Genomic DNA, 6,336 nt, shown 5'->3' with positions numbered 1-6,336 from the left:
TAAGTGTGAAGAAGAACATGACGTGCACTGTCCTAAGCTCTCAGCAGGCCAGGTTTTGCTGTCCTCTGGAAACTGTCTAGTTCTTCAGTTTTTCTCCATGAAGGACACACTGTTTGGAGTAGTGACGAGGTGGCCCCCCAAATGCCCCAGCTTTATTTCTAAGTGCTATTGAAGTATTTTGCCTCCTGAAGAGACTGTGTTCCTCATGAGGAACGGTTACTTCGAAATAAAGTGACCCCCTTTCCATCTAAAGGGATGGAGCTTGAGACTGTGGAGGTGCTTGGTGAGGGAGGCAGTCAGGCAGTGCCAGTCTGGGGGTGCCCAGCTGCGCAGGGCAGTGACGGCACCCGTGTGCCTGGCGAATGCTTCTCTCGCAGTGTCGCAGGGAGAAGGTGTGAGGGTGCTGGGAGAGAGCCGGTGCCCCTGGGAATGACAGCAGCTAAAGGTGAGGGCTGGCTGCGTGGGCAGCAAAGGGTGAGCCAGCCATTCCCTTTGCAAATGCAGTGGAGAGGGAGGGAGCCCCACCATCAGCACAGCAACGTCTGCTGGGGCAGGGCCAGAGGCACCGGTGCCCAGGGCAGGGCTGGCAGGGGGTCTGAGAGAGCCACTCCGCCACCGCCTTGCTTGCTGACCCTGTGGGGAAATTACTTTGGGGACAGCGACTAAAAAGTGCATGCAAAGTTTTTAGGTCCAATTGGAACACTGAGAAGGGGTTCGGGGCCTTTCTCAGAGCACCGCACGTTGCATAGTCATGTGTCATACACAGGTTTGGTTACTGGTTTCTCGCTTCTAATGCAAATGCGTATGCATCTGCAATAGCACTGCTGAAATGTTTTACAAACTACTTATGCTCCCCAAGCGGGATTTTGGCCTCTTTGGGGCAGAACTATTTCAGTTAGAGGTCGCCATCTCCCACTACCACAATTTTCTTTGTTCTATTTTAAACTCATTTTCTGTTGATGTCAGTGGATCCCAAGACCTGATCAGCTTGTGTTCTCTTGCAGCCAGAACTTTCCTCATTGGAAGTCTTCTTCCTGTGCAACTTAGATAATGGTGCTCTTTTCACTACCTGCTCTTTGTTTCTCACCCCTGCCAAGGCTGCCTCCCTTGATGAGAAGTCTCTTCATTTGTAAATACTTTATTTAGAGAGTGGGTCAGCTCGGTGGACCTCGACAGACGGGAGGGTGGAGGGTCAGATCTCTGCATGCAGCAGGGGCTGCATTAACTCCCATCTCCCGCTATATGAATGACTGCAGGCAGAGTCACTGTGCAAGGAACATCAAACTTTTAATGAATTAAGAAAGACAGATCTGGTAGAGGGCTGGGGCTGCAGTGGGCAGGTGCAGGTCACATGTCAGAGGGATCTGTGCTCCACACCTTCTCTATCAATATATCAATGGCGACTGGGGTGGCGTGGAACACTTTGTCTCCTGGTGTTCCTCAGGGTTCTGGCTCGCTTGGTGGGGATGTAGTCACTATTGGATGCCCTCTGCTTGCTGCTGCCCCCCTGCTCCCCACTACAGCCCACCGCCGTGGCATCCCTGTGTGGCTTCCCCTCCCAGAGGGTTTTGGAGCTTTTTGCCACCGGGCACACCACCATCTTCTTCTTCTTCTTCGGTGACATGCTGCCCCGTGGGGGACATCTCTGGCATCCTGAGGGTGTCAGCAAATGTGGGGTGCTTGGCCTGTTTGCCAGCAGCCTTGCCTGATCTGGGTGCCACCCGGCAGGAGGAGATGCCTGGTGGTGGTGGCAAGCAGGTCAAAATGACCTGGGGCTGCCTCTGCAGCACCTTCTCCACCAGTTGGGCCATGCGGGGTAGATGATGCTGGGGTGCAGTCAGGGGGCTGGCCAGGGGACTCTTCAGCAGGATCTGCTGAGGACTCTCTGGGAGACCCTTGTGGGCACCCTCTGAGCATCCCTTCAAGGGGCTCTCCTCTGAAGTGTCCGTAGGACCCTCCTGAGAGGGCTCCATGGGACTCTCTGGCAGCCGGGTGGGGAGGACCGCTACCAGCCCACCCTGCTTGCCTTTGGCATCCAGCAAGGGGGATGTTGCCACCCTCTGCCAGGAGGGGTTGGTGTCCTCCTGCATTGCGGCTGCCACTTGGTCCTTGGGACAGTCACCGTCCATCATGCACTCCAAGAGCATCAGCGACGCAGATGCCCACGTGACCAGAGACTTTTATCCAATCACCTGTGTGTAAAGTCGTGTGAGTGGTCGGTTTAAGTTATAAATATGACCTGTTTGTTTAATAAAGTGAGCACGGCATGTAGCCATATTGGTGGGATTGTCATGACTTGGCCGACTCTCCACCGGGGACCCTCTTCGCAGCCCCACTGGCTGGCGGGGCACAAGCGTCCCCATCACCACTTGCTGTCCCCAGCCATAGGCAGGGGGACAAGGAGCAGGCAGAGGGGGCAGCTGCACACCGCTGGGGAGCTGCAGCACGTGTGGGAGCTGCACGACCTGCCCCGAGTCCCCCAGGGGCCCCTGCATGTCCTGCCAGGTTGCCTGGGCGGGCTGGTGGGTAACACTGGGGAGCTGGGAAGGCTGAATGGTGATCAGCAGCCCCGGGACAGAGGGCAGCACACCAGCAGTGACTGGTGGCAGCATGGTCAGGGTGGTGAAGCTCATGCCGGGCACCTCTGATGCCATCAGCAGCTGGAGGGGGAACCTCTCTGTTGGCAGAAGCGAAGGGGGGTGATGGGGTGAGATGCTGGCCGGCAGAGCTGGTTGGGGGTTACCCGAAGGGCAGGAGCACCACGAGGAGTGTGCTGCTCTATGCCGCGGCAGTTGGCCAGTTTGGCATTTGTTGGGGCAAACAGTGTTCTGGAGTTCCATCCCCACGGCAATCATTCCGCCAGCACCTGGGTCAGCCGGCATTGTGACAGTTTGATTTTAATTCTGGAACAACTTCCCATCTCAATGGTTTCCCATACTGCTGATGCTTTCCTGTGCTCAGCACTGATTTCTCATCCCCACCATATTTTCCCACTGGAACTGTGTTTTGTTTTGGGAGTTGAATTTCATGTGAAAGGGGAAGGGACGGGGCCAGCACTGCTGACCCTGTGATGCTGACATCTGTGTGCTGGCCAGCCATTCTTGAGGGTGGAGGTGGGAAGGGGCCTTGGGGCACTTTTAGGTTGTTTTTGTCCTCCCCCCTCTCTGGTCTGGACCAGAGATCAGTCTTGGTCTTGCTGTTGGGGAAGCAAAGCTGTTTGCCGTTCACATGCCCCTTCCTGGGGAACACTGGTGGGGCCATGCCGGGGGTCTGTCCTGGGTGTGGGGAAGCATGACGGGATAGTGAGCGGGCACCCTTCCCTGTGGGGTCTGCCAGTGCAAGGGGTCTTCTGGCGGTTAACGAGAGCTGCAGGGAGCCCACCCCTGCGCTACAGCTTAGCTGGGCTCTGGGAGTGTTCATCACAGATGCTCAGGGCCCAGCAGGAGGCTGGGGAAGAGACGCTGGAGGCATCTGGAGCCCTGCATGGCTTGGGGAGGAGCTTGAGAGGAGCTCCTGGGGTGCAGGGCATGCCACCGCACCCAGCAGACCCTCAGCCTTGAGCTTGAGCACAGTGATGAGGAGATGCGCAAGGGACAGATCTCTGACCCTGCAGAGCTGCAGAGGGAGAAGAAGGAAACATCAGGAGGCAATGGGAGTGAAGAAAATAATGGGTGAAAACATCTCACCTGCCATGGGAAGCCCACCTGGCCCGTGCCCACCACAGACATGAGCTGGTGTGGATGTGGCAGCAGTACTTGGTTCCAGCCCAGAAGTGCTTGGTGCCAGCCCAGACAACTATATGATCCGGAGCAGGTGATACAAACTCTGTGAGGCATCTTCTGTGCGTATAACCCTCCATGGGCTGACATGCAGCAAGTGTTTGAGACTGTGTTTACTGCTGCTGTAAGAATGAAAATCTGAGAATGAAATGAAGGATCAGCCATGGAAGCACAGGGCAGAACCTTGTCATAGGCAGAGAGTGACCCAAATCAGTACCCCAAGCTGACCGGTCGATAGAAATATGCTGCAGAGTAAATTGGGCCAGGGTGCAAGGCTGTCAGCAAGGAAAGGCTCAACGTCCTTGTCCATGTTACACCCGACCGGCTAAACAAGTGAGCATGTTTGCAGAAGTCGGCCCTGAAAACAGGGAAAACCGAACTCTAATGGTGTCTGCCAGTGACCAGGGATAAGGAGGGGGGCTGCAGTGCAGGACAGCAGCCTGTGCCACCCCCACAAACGGCCGCTGAGAGGTGACTGCCGAGGCGGGGGTTAGTGCCAGGGGCCAGGGAACAGGCAGAGATGGGGTGAGAATCAGGATGTGTTGCCGGGGTGGGCTTCCTGCGGCAAGGGGTTGCTACTGCCAGTTGCTTTCTCTTCTCCCGCTGCAGGCCTGTAAAGCCAATGATGGGGAAAGGAGAAGGGGGACCCCTGGAAGAGGCCCAGCTGTGCTGCCCTCTCTCCATGCAGCTGGGACATCCCCAGGGAGGCTTCCTCAGGCCATCTGGCAAGGTCCTTGGCTCACATACTGTGGGGCTGGTGGGCAACTGGCATCTTTTTCCTCCCACAGGAGCCTTTGAACGAAGGTGGAGCTGGGGACAGGCGTTTTGAAGCCAGCTGCCAGCTCAGCCACTCAAGGGCCTGCAAAGCGGCGCAGCCAGGCTGCAGGGATTGCAGGTAAGGTCGGCACTGCTGCTTGCTGTCAAGTGCTCGAGGGTGAGCTCGGAGAGCTGCTCTGTGCCCGAGCTCCGCCCAGATGTCACTGGTGGCAGGAGACGAGCAGGCCGCCTTGCTCTTCGCCCCAGGGAGGCAGTGCGTGGGGTTCGGTGCCGCCTCCCAAACAGAGAGACAAAACCCATGTGGCTGGGCGTCCTCGAGAAGAGACCCCAAGAGAGAGGCCCAACTTTTCTCTGGTTTCTTTTCCTAGGAACAGTCTTCAGCCTTCCTGCCAGACGGCAGCTGCCCTTATCTCATTGTGGAGACATCTGCTGAGCCAGTGCATCTTCGCCATATACATACCACATCTTTCTGCTGCGGACAGGGGGAGAAAGGGGGTGTCTGAGGGCCAGTGCAAGCCAAGGGGAGAGCAGGGGCTGTTCCCCAGCCGGCTGCCCAGTGCTCTCACCCAGGCGCAGAAGCACGAGTGCTGCTTATGCTGTGGTCATTCTCAGGGAGGACCAAGAGCCAAACCCCTCACAGTTTCAATCCCATGCATTTGCCGGAGCCCCAAACTTTGGCCATGATAGGACAAACTGCTGCATAGCCAGACCCTCGGGTGCACAGCCAAGGCTGCGTCAGGGAAGGGGTTTCTCCCCAGCTCTGGCAAGAGACCACGCAGCTCTGGGAGGGCTCTGGGAGGAAAGCCAGACAAGGCTCCTGCATTTGCCAGCTGTGCGGAGAAGCACCCCTAAGAGAGATCTGTGTGACCACAAGTGAAAGCAAGGCTGCTTCCTCAGCCAAAGTGAGAACAAGGTTCACATCAGAAAGACTGCTGAAAAGCACTCTTCATCGGACCCACCTCTTCAGAGATGATTTCAGCTTCCTGGGATGATTTTCATTCCCTTGTGGAAGGTGCTCCTGGAGCTCTTCCTCTGGGGAAGAGCTGCCGGCAGTGTTGAATGGTGTGGACAGAAATCCTGTTGCTCCTGAGCGCTGCTCTGTCAGCTCTCCCTCAGCAGCAGACTTCCAAAATGGTGCATTTTGACCTGAAGAGGGAAGTCCACCTGTGGTGAAGGGTGTTGCTCAAGACTTGGCTCATTGACAGCCACAGGACTCCCTCTTTTTCAGGCAAAACATGGCCCTGCAGAGGAGGAGGTTCTTGAAAGTCATCTTTGTGTTGCTCCAAGTGGCTTATGGCGAATTTCCATGAGCAATCATCTGAGAGCGACATCCTGGCTGTGTTGGGTGCCAGCTTTCCTTGCTGGCCCATACATGTGGAAACTCCTGTGGCCCAAGTTATTCCTGAGTATGTCCATCCATGTCCTTGACTGGGACTTGCTTTTGGACTACCAGTAAGACTACTGGTCTCACAGCCTGTTGCATTAAAGGGGATGGAGTAATGTAGCAGGACATAACACACCTGCACCCCCACACCCCCACACCCCAGCGCGTGCGCACACACCCCCACCCCCCACCCACCCACCCCCTGTCCTTCCAGCTCTCCTCATTGAGGTGGGAGATTAGGTGCAGCTAGGTTTAAATTCTAAGTGATGTCCAATTTATCCTTATAAGTCCAGTCACATTTAATAAGTATATTAGACTACCACGGGCCTGGATACACTGATAGCAGTCTGCACTGCCAGTACAGTTGTGCTCATGAACTAGCACAGCCACACTCTA

The sequence above is a fragment of the Falco peregrinus genome, chromosome 6 (genome assembly GCF_023634155.1).
Source record: "Falco peregrinus isolate bFalPer1 chromosome 6, bFalPer1.pri, whole genome shotgun sequence".
Lineage (NCBI taxonomy): Eukaryota > Metazoa > Chordata > Aves > Falconiformes > Falconidae > Falco > Falco peregrinus.
This window is presented reverse-complemented; position numbering follows the sequence as displayed.